Consider the following 13325-nt stretch of genomic DNA (forward strand, 5'->3'; position numbering starts at 1 on the left):
CACCTTCCCAGACATGACCTGTGCATCCCCCTCTACCCCTTTGGTTTCACTTATCCCCCTCTGTGGTCTGGGCACAAAGGGAGTTGATTGAACGGAAGGTATCGATATGTTATTTGAAACACGCACACATACACATAAGTCTGCTGTCTCACACAGAGAATTAGGAATAAAACAATTTCAGTTTATACATATAAGCATGCATGGTCATTGCTGATTAAAAATATCTCTATTGATTATAAATAATTTCTATAAGCAAATTTCCATCACATTTCCCTCCTTTGATTCTTAATCAATCATTTTTACAGATTATCTTCATCAAACAAATGTTCCAGCCCCAGGTCTTTATCTACTTCATCAGGTTTAGAGTCCTTTGTGATCTGCAGGAGCTGGTATCTTGCTTGAACACGATGAGATAAAGTTTCGACAATACAATTGCATAGCAATGGTCCGCAGCAAAGCAAAAACACCAGCAGTGTGAGAATAGGCAAAATCATGAAGAATATGCTCCGTAAACTAGCGAACATAGAGCCCCTAACCCAAGACCATGAACTAACTGCCTGCTCTTCATCCCTGAGGTGGGCGGCCACAGTACGCATTTGGCGCAGAACCGTGCTGATATTACATTCCAGGGCATCGTTAGGAGGAATATACGTGCAACAATGTTCACCAATAATGCTACTCCGCCTTCCTTTGCCAAGAGTAAATCGAGTGCCATACGGTCCTGTGTGGTCATGAACCGTAATGCTGTTAGGTCAGATCTTACTCCTCCTAGTCCTTTAATGGTTTGGTTCACAAATGTAGCCAGTGGACCCTGTTAAGATCCCTGCGTAAGGCTCCCACTCCATACATTGGGAATAATATTTCAGCAAATCGTTCACCTTCAGTAGTTAGTTTGTGTTCATCTGGCACGATTAAGTCATGTAATGAGTCGCGTCGGGTGCGGAGGCGGGGGTGTATGGAATACAATGTTACGTGTGCACTCAAACATACTAAAGCGCAACGAACCCCGCTGTAATTTGGGCAGATATAACAAAAATCTATGGCCACAATACCAATACCAATCAGGTATCCAAATGGGTCTGTCCCGTGTAAAAGTGGTTAATCCCCCAGTATCTCTCACCAGATGCACTGTGCTGTTTCTTTGACTAGGCTCTAAACCCCTTTGCCAGCTACTAGTCTGATTATCTGCTAGTCTGGTACAGTTTTCACCCCCACCCTCCAATTCGATGCACTCGTTTTGTATTTCTGAATCTGTGTCTGTTTTTTTCTCTGTTGAAGCATCTGAAACAAATTGGGAAAACCCTGTTGTCTGTTATTCTAAGCTGAACATCAGCTTCTGGCTGTCCTCGCTTCCCTCTAAGAAAAGCCTCAGCATTCCTATGAACACCATTGAGCCAAGTTTCGTTCACTGTGTCATATTTGTCTGTGTATATTTCAAGAACAAACGGGTCAGCTGCAGCCTGTGGTATCAGAGCACAGGCATAACAAGTATTATAACTGATGTATGGGCTGTGAAGTTGACATACTGCCAAAAAACATTCTTCCCTGGATGTCTGAAGTACACCTCATCAGAGCCATTAAAGTCATGTTTAGTGGTTAAAACACATAGTGTCCCTATGATGGCCAGCAGAGAGCCCAGTCCTATTGCCATCATTACTAGTCCTTTGGGGTTGACCATTATTATCACTCTTAAGTTGTTGTTTCTTCAGGTGAGGTTGGAGCCTTCTTGCAGTGAGTATGATGTTCCCACATCCCTTGTCTTTCCGCTTTCACGGCCGTGTGGGTCACTAGGAGCACCTGGAGTGGTCCAGTCGACTTGGGTTGGTTCCACCTTCATCTGCGGAGGTCCTGTATCAGCACCCAGTCACCTGGTTTGTGGTCGTGGAAGGGTTGGTCAGCTGGTTGCAGTAGCACTGCTTTCACCTGCTTAGATACAGACAGAAGTGTCTCATATAATAAGACGCAATATGTTGTGAGAGAGAGATCAAGCAACTGATTGTCAAGTGGATGTGGACCTAACCCCGTGTTGGGAGGCCTGCCATCTTAAAGGCACTTCAGTTCTTTTCTGTGGTCTGGTTCTTCTTTGCCAGAGGACCAGAGGGAGGCACTTAACCCAATTAAGGCCTGTTTGTTGTGTCATTTTTGCTGGATCATTTTTAATGCTTCCAATAACCCTTTCTACTGCCCCAGCACTGGCGGGGTGGTAGCTGCAATATTTTCTCATGTCTATTCCTAGGTACTTAGTTCGACTAATTAGGCCTGTATGTACAAATGGAGTGCCATTATCACTCAAGTCGTGTTGTGGCAGGCCCCACCTGTGGATTATTTCTCTGAGGAATGTTTTGGCTACTGCTTCGCGATCTTGAATACCTGTGGGGAAAGCTTCAACCCATTTACTGAACATGCATACACAGACCAGGAGAAACTGCTTCCCTTCTGCTAGTGTTAGTTCCATAAAATCTATCTGCCAGTGTAGGAATGGCTCTGTCGCTGGGGGGTGACCTACAGGTTGTTGCAACAGCGTTTGTTTGTGCCTGTGTGTGTTTTGTGCACACGTGAGGCATGCTGAACAAAAATTTTGGGTGAGTGTAGAGAGTCCGCGTGCATACCAATGTCTGGCTTATTTATCATCCCTCCTTTGCTCATGTGACTTCTCCCATGAGCAATAGCAATTAACACTTTCATGTATGTTTTTGGGAGACATGGTCTGTTCGTTGCAGTGTGTATCCATACATTGTTTTGCTTAATGCACCCTGATTTGGACCACTGAGCTCGCTCTGCTCCAGTGGCAGTTGATTGAATATTCTGCAGAGCGGGTTTCTCTTGATCTGTTACAGGAAGTTGTGTGGCGGCGACTGGAGCTGTGCAAGCTGTGTGTTTAGCTATATGATCTGCAAAGGCATTTCCCTTGCTGATGGGATCATCTGCTGATGTGTGTGCTGCACATTTAACAACTGCAATCTGAGATGGTAGTAGTAGGGCAGAAAGCCCGTTTATTAGCTTGTAGTGTTTTACTTTTGTGCCTGAGCTTGTTAAAAAATTACGTTGTTTCCACATGTACCCAAAGTCGTGAGCCACACCCCATGCATATCTGGAATCCGTATAGAGCGTGAGTGTTTTGTCTTTTGCTAGCAACTGACAATCGTGTGGTTCCCCATCTTCTGGGGTGGGCTCTGTTCAAAATGGTGCAATGCTGCACTGTGACATTTGGCATGTCTAACAAGGCTGTGTGATAGCGCAGCCACCTCTTTGCTGAGAGGTGTGCAAACTTTTGATCTTGTAAAATGTTGTGCACTGAGTGTGGGACTTTGAGAGTGAGGGGAGTATATGCTACAATGTTCCTAGAAGCAACTAGAGCTTTCTCGGCTGCTGCCACTGCCCTAAGACACACTGGTAGGCCTAGAGCTACGGGGTCTAATTTGCCAGAGAAGTACGCCACTGGGCGTAACTTATCCCCATGTTTTTGATTGAGAACTGATGTCATGTACACTCCTTTGGTGTCCACCATCTGGACGAAGGGCTTAGTTGGGTTAGGTATGCCTAAGGCTGGAATGTTATGTAATGCGACCTTAAGTTGTGTGAAAGCCTCCTCTGCCTGTTCTGTCCACTGCAGTCTTGCAGTACTTTATTTGGGTATGATGTCTCTCAGGGGACCTTCTTTTTCAGCATAAGATGAAATGAAAGCTCTCAATCTGTACTGAAAAGACCTCTTCCATGTTTTTGTGGAGGAGCTGTACTGTACGTTAGGGCCCTGTGTATCAGCCCAATCATTAGCCCTGGCCACCCTCAAGGCCCATGGTCCGATGTCATGCCATGGGAGGGTAGGTTTAATTCTGGCCAGGAAGACGTGGGTGAATTTCCTACTGTGAATGACGCATCTTGTTGTTTTGTTAGTGAAATTAGGGCAGCCAACATTTTATCGCTCCATATGAGTGCTGTAATTGACAGAGGTTCTATCCCCGGTGTGAGAAAATGTTTTTCGTAATCATAATCAGGCTAATATGTGAGGTGCAATGTAAATCGCCCTTTTTCCAGTGTAAAGGATTTAGCACCGTTTTCTCAGCTTTTGATAGAATATATTTTACAATTTCCCCTTGTTCATCAACACTGCGCCACATGTAAGTGTACCCCGGAATTCCTGACGCTACCTGTACCATGCATGGTTGTTCTGAAAAATCTATAGCTAAACCCTCAGGGGAACTAATCAGAGTACATCCCAGTTTACACATCAAATCTCTGGCCAGCAAATTCACAGGACAAACCGAAGACATCAGAAAGCAATGCGAAAAAATTTTCCCATCTAAAGAACATTGGAGGGGCACAGACACCTTCTCCCCCTACTCCCATTAATGCTTGAGATTTTCCCTTCTGTGTTTCACAATAAAATTCATTAGTTCTTATTACTGAATGGCCCGTCCCACTGTCTACCAGAAATGTCAAAGTTTTACCCTCTAAATTTAAAGTTATGTTAGGCATACTTAATGGGCATGTCGTAATTTGTTGTACTAATGAAAAATAGGGAGAAGAAGAGAGTACTTCCCTTTTTGCTGCGTCAGTGGGTTCAATCTTACTATCCAGCCCCTCCAAGGCCTGACACTTCTCGTAGTGTGCTGTTTCTGGCTTTTCTTCCTCCTAAGCATAATGCTCCGGGCTGTCTCTGACAAAGTGTCCCTGTTTGCCACAATTGTAACACCGATTCGTCCAAGTATCTCTCTGAAACACGTTTGGCTGGAAAGCTGGCCCATTGCCTGCCAATCCTCTTCCTTTGCTTCGCCCTCGACCCCGCCCTTGTCCTTTTCCTCGGCCTCCTTCACGTGAAACGCTGGTGGGGAGGGTCGCAACTTGTACAATCGTCAGCATGGCTTTGTCCAAAGTGTCTGCCCACTTTTTTCTTTCCTTTTTTCCAGAGTATTGAGAAGTCCTTTGTGGTGTTTAGCGTGGGCTTCTATGACGACTTAAACATAAAAGTATAAGACAGAAAAAGCTCGCACCATGGTATAATGATAAAACCTGTACTTTAAAACAAACGTCACAGAAACTAGAGCGGAAATGGCGATCAACCAAGCTGGAAGTGTTCCATTCTGCCTGGAAGGACAGCCTTATAGAGTATAGAAATATCACTAAAGCTCGCTCAGCATATCTGGCCTCGCTGATCTCTAATAATAAAAATAATCTGAGAGTACTATTTAGTGTGTTTTCCAGAACTACAAAAAATCAAGCAGCTTCCGAACAACTAATTCCAGCAACTCTCACCAGTAAAGATTTTATGGACTTTTTTAATAATAAAATTGAGAATATTAGACAACAGACTAAAGCCACAGGATTAAATCCGACCTGGCTGCCACCCAATGTGACTGATATAAAACATAATGTAATTGTAAAACAAAGACTTGAAACCTTTTACCCACTCCCACAGTTAGAACTAGAGAAGATTATCACCTCCACAACTTGCACACTTGATGCAATTCCCACAAAATTACTCAAAGAAGTACTACCAGCTATTATCAATCCTCTTTTAACTATAGTAAACTCATCCCTTAGCCTGTGCCATGTACACAAAGCTTTTAAACTAGCAGTTATTAAACCTATGGTCAAGAAACCAAATCTTGATGCTAGTACACTGTCTAATTACAGGCCTAATAATCGCGTTCACTGCTCCTCTCTCCGCCACAATCCGTTGCTCATCCCGCCGACTATGCCAAATTATGGTGGAAATTTATGACAGAAATAAGAAAGCTGAGTCTCTGAGTTGGCATCAAATAAAAGAGCATTTTATTATCTCGAGAGAGGAACGCTGCACACAACACTACTGACTGTTTCTTGATTAGCGTCTCTTATACCTGGAAAGCCCTTTGAAGTTCACCATCTGTTCGTTCTTTTACATTTCAATCACCTTTCAATGTATCCTGTTCCCATGACTCTGAGTTTCCCATCATTTGTTTTCCACTCTCTCCTGTATTTCTAACACCTTTCCAGACGTGCCCTGTGCATCCCCCTCTACCCCTTTGGTTTCACTTATCTCCCCTCTGTGGTCTGGGGACAAAGGGAGTTGATTGATGACGGAAGGTGTCGATATGTTATTTGAAACACACTCACACACAAACATAAGTCTGCTGTCTCACACAGAGAATTAGGAATAAAACAATTTCAGTTTATACAAGCAGTCGTGGTCATTGCTGATTAAAAATATCTCTATTGATTATGAATCATTTCTATAAACAAATTTCCATCACAAGCGGATGACAGAGACAGCATAGAGCACAGAAGTCCCTCTGGAGTTGCATCCTGGTTTCTCACCCTAATGTTCAGGACCCCCAAACAGCTGATGATGTGGAGTTGCTTGTACTTGAGTCCGTCATTAGTGGATACAGGACACTGTCTGCTGGATGTGTTAGATTGTGGACTATTCCCAGTCCAGCAGTGATGCTGAAGGATTTAAAACTCCAACACCTAGAGTCATACCTGCTGTATGGGAGTCCTGACCATTGAAGATCAGGGTGAAAGCGAGCAGTCTTTGCAGAGCAAGAGGTTAGCATATCACATTTCCTGATACAGGAGCCACACTTTAGGATAGATGTTGTAGTGCTTTTAAATGTGATCCTTGGTGTTCTGTTGTCTCAGCAGAGCAGGATTTTAAGGGGGAGTGGTAGTGAATGAGTGGGTGAATTTTTGGTCTGCAGACAGGTGAGGGTTGGATTTGTGTTACAGAGACAGCAGAGAGCACAGAACTCACTCTGGACTTTCACACTGGATTCTAACCCGACGTTAAGGAGCCCCACAAAGCAGAGAAGATTTAGATTATTCTCAGAACTGCAGTGACACTGACATTTTGGTCATAGGTCAGTGTGTGTAGCGTTCTATTAGAAATTCGGCATTGAAGAGTCAGGAGACTGGAGTTCGGTGTTGACTGGAGTTTATTTACACATACACAGGACCATGTATGAGTACAGCTGGATGATCTCAGTCTATCTCAGGATGATCTGAAGTTTTGGAAACTGGAGGTTCAAAGGTTTCCTTCACGTGCATGCAGAAAAGCACGGGCACAGCTTGGTCATCAGTTTGTCACCAGTTCAGTCTGATCCCGATTCAGACTGTGACTGTTGCCAGTCCAGTCTGTTCCCAATCCAGTCTAACACCAAATATTTTAGGAGGGCCTTATATACATTGGAGTAATGGGGGAAGGGAATTGGAGGAAGACGAGGAGTGAGAGGAGGGGTATGTAGAATGAGGGTGATGAAGAACGTGTAAGACAGAGGAAGGGGGGAAAAGGTGAGAGAAAATGGAAATCAGGGGAGGGATAGGAGGAAGAATAGGGGTGAGAGGAGGGGTAGGTGTGATGAGGGTGATGGTCAAGGAAATAAGGAACATGATGAGACATGAAACTATGATAGTTTCTCTCAATCCGCCCTTTGATTCTCTTAATGGAGAATCACAAAACTGTATCATCATTACAAGTATGAAATGGTCAAATGCTTCAACACTGTTTCCCTTCAGTCCATTTTTCGTAGCGCATGCCTCTACAGCCCCTCAGCTCTGTAAGCATTAAATGGCCAAGATGTGTGCATAATGCCTTGAAGAACATCATTTGATGAGAGATCTTAAGGTCTGGTTGAAGCTGTAGTCACTCAGCTCATCAGCCGTTGTAGTTTTGGTCAGAAGTGTGAAGATCATTCAGACCATGCTGGGTAGGCAGGAGCACTGTCTGGCTCTGGTTTATCTGTAACCAACACAAAAGAGATACTTCCACAGTAAACTGTTCACAGGTGAGAAGTTTATCTGTAATTAAATTATACTCTGCCCCACAATATGTCCCTCAGAGGGGGCTGGTATGGTTCCACACAGTGTGTTGAAATCTTCACCAACAGGGGTAGTGAAGATAAAAAGGTTTCTTTGGACCGTTCTCAAAGTATTTAATATTTACCAACTCATGAAAAAATAACAAAAAGGTCCAAGATACACCCTCCCTCTTCGGGGGAGGCGTGTCCGTCACGAGAGAATCGCAGACACCAGTCGAGTGAAGTTCAAAGCAAATCAAAGTATTTATTTAACAATACTTGATCCAGGAGAACTAACACATTGAGAACAGTGTGATACCCCTCCCAAGTGAAGCTCTGACCTCACATGATCTGACTCCAACAGTTATACCCCAGATGACGTATAGCCTGGTGGTGAGGCGTTTTCTGGCTGATTAGCGTATATTAATATGCATAATTTCACGTGTTAGTACTCAGCTCTTCACATGCAATATTCAGGTGCCTGTTGTGACCCTGAAGACATTCTTTATCTGGCCAGGCTGACAATGGGCCTCTCTTCCCAGTCCTCTTTTCCCAAGAAACTAAAATTTAGGGAGTCAGAAATATACACTTCAAGGCCACAAACAGAAGCTACAAATCAGCGCCTCCGTGACCAACACTATGATGTCAGTGTGTTACAATCCTGGAGTGCACATCTGTTCAAGGTTAGACGTTAAGAATTAAAAATGTGTAAATATCAAGTTATCATGCCATATAGTGAAGTTAGCTTATAATATGTCTTTAGGAGTAATTATCATATGAGTTAGTAGTACAGAATCAAGCAAAAATGTTTAACTACATGTGTAAGTAATTCATAATGTAAATGCTGGTTAGTCATTCATATAAATGCATATAGGGTACAGGATTTCACACAATGAGTATGCAGTTATAAATGCTAATTTAACTAATCATCATTTAAGGATATTTGTCAACAAACACAAAGTAATAAAATTGTTTTCTACAACAGTAGCCACCACAGCCTAAAAACTATGGATCTTCCCTGAGGCTCTGTGCTTCACCCACCTCCTCTACAGCGTTCCCTAGCACTCAATTCTGGGGCAAAATGTTTATCCATCTAGAGTAAGTAAAAACATTCTAAAACAGCTTGCCATGTTGCTTCACCATAACCCCTTGACCAGTATTTATTTATGGCTACCTATAGCCCTGCCTTTATTTTAAATAATGATCCCCCTTTGGTTCAGACACCAGGACCAAATGGAAAAAATTTGTTGCACTAAAAGTGTACAATATCATGTTACCCAAGTTAAGCAGATCGTATAGTGGTTTTGGAAATATCAGTGTAAGAAAATTTTCAAGACCTACGAAGGCCCTAAATATATCAAACTTATTCAGGTAACAATAGTTTACATCATCAGGGAATCATTAACTTGAAGGTCATTAACGGCATGTTTGTTTAAAAACATGGTGAACTCTTCATCTGTGTCCTCAAGTAATGTAAAGATTCTGGAAAGTTTATAGAACACAGATGATCTTAAGCTGTTGTTGGTCAGTTTGATATCCCTGTGACTCCTAGCAGAGTTTTGCAAAGACAACTGCTCGGTGACTCCAAGCATTATCTTAATCATCAGTGGCAACTGCTGATGTGAAGTTCCCTCAAAAGGAGCTCCTGCTGTGCTGCCCTGTGAAAAACCATTAAGATTCATATTCACCCCCACACCCTTTTTGGAGTTATCTGCCTGCTTTCTGCGACAGACTCTTGCAAAATGGCCATTGTTATGACAATAATGGCACTCCTTCTGGATAGGGAACTTTTTACTGGAACCTGAGTTAGAACTCTTTTCTGAGAGGACATGTATGGAAGCTGTCACATGGCCTGGTTCTAAGTCAAGGTCCAGCCTGTCAAGTTCACTTTTAATTTGACCCCATTTAACATTACGCCAGTTGGGAAGTGATGTCACCAGGGCCTGTCTAAGATCTGGTCTCAAAGATTCTACCAGCTGTGTAAAATGAGGACCTTCAGTTGTATCATCAAAGTTGCCACTATTGTATGTATCTATACCCGAGTGAAGCAAGAAAACTCTTTCAAACCTTTCACAGAAATCTGCAGCTGATTCTTCTTTTTTCTGCCTGCATTTAGTTATTTGGCCCCAATCAGTAGTTTTGCGGCATTTGTTGCTAATCCAGTCATTGAAAGCTTTCCAGCCTTTTTCAATGTTCTGACTTTTGTCACCCAAACCATCCGACACCTTTTTAGCAAGATGTCTGCTGTCTGTTAAGTTGAGGACTTGGCTTGCTATGGCCACAGCATCACTGGGGTGCAAAGAGTACAGCATTCTTTTTTTCTGCATGAGATCTATAAATTCAAGACCCATATGCTTTGGAGGTTTAAACTCCTTGGACAGTTTGTCCAGGGTTGCTGCATCTAAAGGAACATGGCCAATGTCTAGCCTGGTTTTATTAACTTCACCTCTCTTGTGAAGTACCTCAGTGGATGTGATTGTAACTGGCCTCATTTCAGCTTTCCTTCTGACAATCACTTTACCATGGCTCGTATTTAACCCATGCTGAGTCCTCCTCAGAAGATGAATGGTCACTGCCATCAGAATAGTTACTCTCTTCACCCATGCTGGTTGCAACCAGTTGTGGATACAATCGGCCTGTTGCTGGAGGATTTAAATCTGAGTAACAAGACTTCTTTTGTAGATGGCCTATTGGTGAAGGACAAGACTGACTTTTACATTTGCCATGTTTCAGTTCAAGGGATTTCAGTGATCTCTGAAGTTTTTCACAGGTTTTCTGTGTATTAATAGCAGCTTGTTTATGCTTTTTACACTCATTAGCTAGTTCAGAGACCTTCTCCTCAGATTCTCCTAGCTTATGTTCCATGGACTTCAGTTTGTACTTCCAGTACTGCTTAATGACATAAAGGCACTATTTAGCAGAGTCATGTTTGATACCATATCCTAAAGCTGATCTACATTCTTCAAGATTCCATTCTGTGTCTGCAGAAAAGCCTTTAGATAAAAAGTACTGACTGCTCTTTTGCTCATTGATGTGCTTATTGACTATGCTGTCTATTACCTTTTCAAAATCTGGTTCAGTCCACTGAAGCATTTCAGTCCCCCCCTTAACTAATGTGCTATTTCTATAGTTAATAGGCTTCCAGGAGACTTTACAATATTTTGGCCATTTGAAGTCATGGTGAGGCAACACAACAAAACAAGCAAACAAAACAAACGTTTCCCTCAGTAGCTAACAGTAACTTTAAGTATTGTTTTCCCCTAATCAAAGTATATGAGAACAGCCACAAAACTGTAAGTTTTTACCAGTGGCACACTACTGTTTCAACAAACACAAACAGACCTTTCTTGATCAAAGAATATAAAACAGCCACAAAACGCTAGGTTTTTACCAGTAACACACCAGTGTTTCAACAAAACACAAACAGGCCTCTTTTGATCAGAAAATCTAAATACTTATAAAATACCAGTCTTCCCTCATATAGAGGGGATAACAGTAATAACAGTTACAAACTACTGGTCTTCCCTCACCTGAGGGGATAACAGTAACAGCACAGTTAAAATTTCAGGATAATTTTACTGACTCTTATTCCTTATATCGTAGTCTGCATAGGAGAAGGTTCTGCCAGAATTTCTCTTTAGTTTGTGATGGCGTTACTCACCAAGAAGGATTCAGTATGCCATCTGGGTCACGGCACCAACTGTGAGAAATTCGGCATTGAAGAGTCAGGAGACTGGAGTTCGGCGTTGACTGGAGTTTATTTACACATACACAGGACCATGTATGAGTACAGCTGGATGATCTCAGTCTATCTCAGGATGATCTGAAGTTTTGGAAACTGGAGGTTCAAAGGTTTCCTTCACGTGCATGCAGAAAAGCACGGGCACAGCTTGGTCATCAGTTTGTCACCAGTTCAGTCTGATCCCGATTCAGACTGTGACTGTTGCCAGTCCAGTCTGTTCCCAATCCAGTCTAACACCAAATATTTTAGGAGGGCCTTATATACATTGGAGTAATGGGGGAAGGGAATTGGAGGAAGACGAGGAGTGAGAGGAGGGGTATGTAGAATGAGGGTGATGAAGAACGTGTAAGACAGAGGAAGGGGGGAAAAGGTGAGAGAAAATGGAAATCAGGGGAGGGATAGGAGGAAGAATAGGGGTGAGAGGAGGGGTAGGTGTGATGAGGGTGATGGTCAAGGAAATAAGGAACATGATGAAACTATGATAGTTTCTCTCAGTTCTTATGAGTGGATAAGACACAGCAGTGCTGCTGGAGATTTCAACACCTGTGTCAACTCACTGTCCACACAGAGATACACATATTTTATTGGTCCAATTTATAGATATAAAATCAGAAACAGCTGGAAACGGCGAGGCCCACCCCCCATTATAAGCCAACAGTTCTTCTAAAGCACGTAGGCCGTCGCTCGCGACGCGCCGAAACTTGGGCACCTACTCGGGCGATCGTCCCGGGCCGTATCTCGGTCCGGTGCCGACGCTCAGGTTCAAAGACCTCCCAGCCCGGCCTAGGCCTGAGCCGGGGAGGCACCCGACTGAAAAATTCACTATGTTCCAAAGGCTTGCTTCACCCGGTCCGTAAGGGCCGGGGCAAAAACAAATACGACTCTTAGTGGTGGATCACTCGGCTCGTGCTTCGATGAAGAACGCAGCCATCTGCGTTAACTAATGTGAATTGCAGGACACAGATCATCGAAATTTTGAACGCATATTGCCCGCGGCCACGCCTGTCTGAGGGTCGCTTTACCCATCGATCGGTCTCCGCACCCCCCCTGAGAGAGACCGTGGCTGGAAGTTTGCAGGGCCTTCCCCCTCGGAATGGCCCTTCGTCTTCCTTAAGGCAGACTCGGTTCCAAGCCACCCACACCCCATGTTGCGAGAGAGCTCCGTACGGACGGAGGGAGAGCCAAGTAGGTCCGGGTCCACATCCGTTATTGTCTCTCCCTGAGCGGGCTCCACGCTGTCAGAAGCGGGGTGGCAAGCACCGAAAAGCAGTGAGCGAGCGGCCGAGGGGTGCGGAGTTCGGTCGAGTACCGGGCTCTCACCCCTCGTCCTCGCCCCGCAAAACAGCCTCTGAGTGCGACCTCAGATCAGACGAGACGACCCGCTGAACTTAAGCATATCAGTAAGCGGAGGAAGAGAAACTAACAAGGATTCCCCTAGTAGCGGTGAGCGAAGAGCCCAGCACTGAATCCCACTTTCCCCTGACCGGGGTGGGCCGGGAAATGTAGCGTACGGAAGTCCGAAGATCCGTCTCGGTGCGGACGCGGGACCAAGTTCTCGCGAATGTGGCTTTTTCCCATAGACGGTGAAAGCCCGGTAGCGAGTCCCGCATTCCGCCAGGTATATCGGGCTTCTCAGAGTCGGGTTGCTTGGGAATGCAGCCCAAAGCGGGTGGTAAACTCCATCTAAGGCTCAATACCGGCACGAGACTGATAGCAAACCAAGTACCGTGAGGGAAAGTTGAAATAGGACTTTGAAGAGAGAGTTCAACAGAGCGTGAAACCGTTGAGAAGTAAACGTTCGGGGACCG

The 13325-nt window shown here is 44.1% G+C and overlaps 1 pseudogene; it reads left to right on the forward strand.

Moving 5' to 3' along the window:
• Window positions 1-12396: 12396 nt before the first annotated feature.
• On the forward strand, window positions 12397-12533 carry LOC136692991 (5.8S ribosomal RNA; annotated as a pseudogene).
• The last annotated feature ends 792 nt before the right edge of the window (window positions 12534-13325 follow it).

Source organism: Hoplias malabaricus, chromosome 3, assembly GCF_029633855.1.
Source record: "Hoplias malabaricus isolate fHopMal1 chromosome 3, fHopMal1.hap1, whole genome shotgun sequence".
Lineage (NCBI taxonomy): Eukaryota > Metazoa > Chordata > Actinopteri > Characiformes > Erythrinidae > Hoplias > Hoplias malabaricus.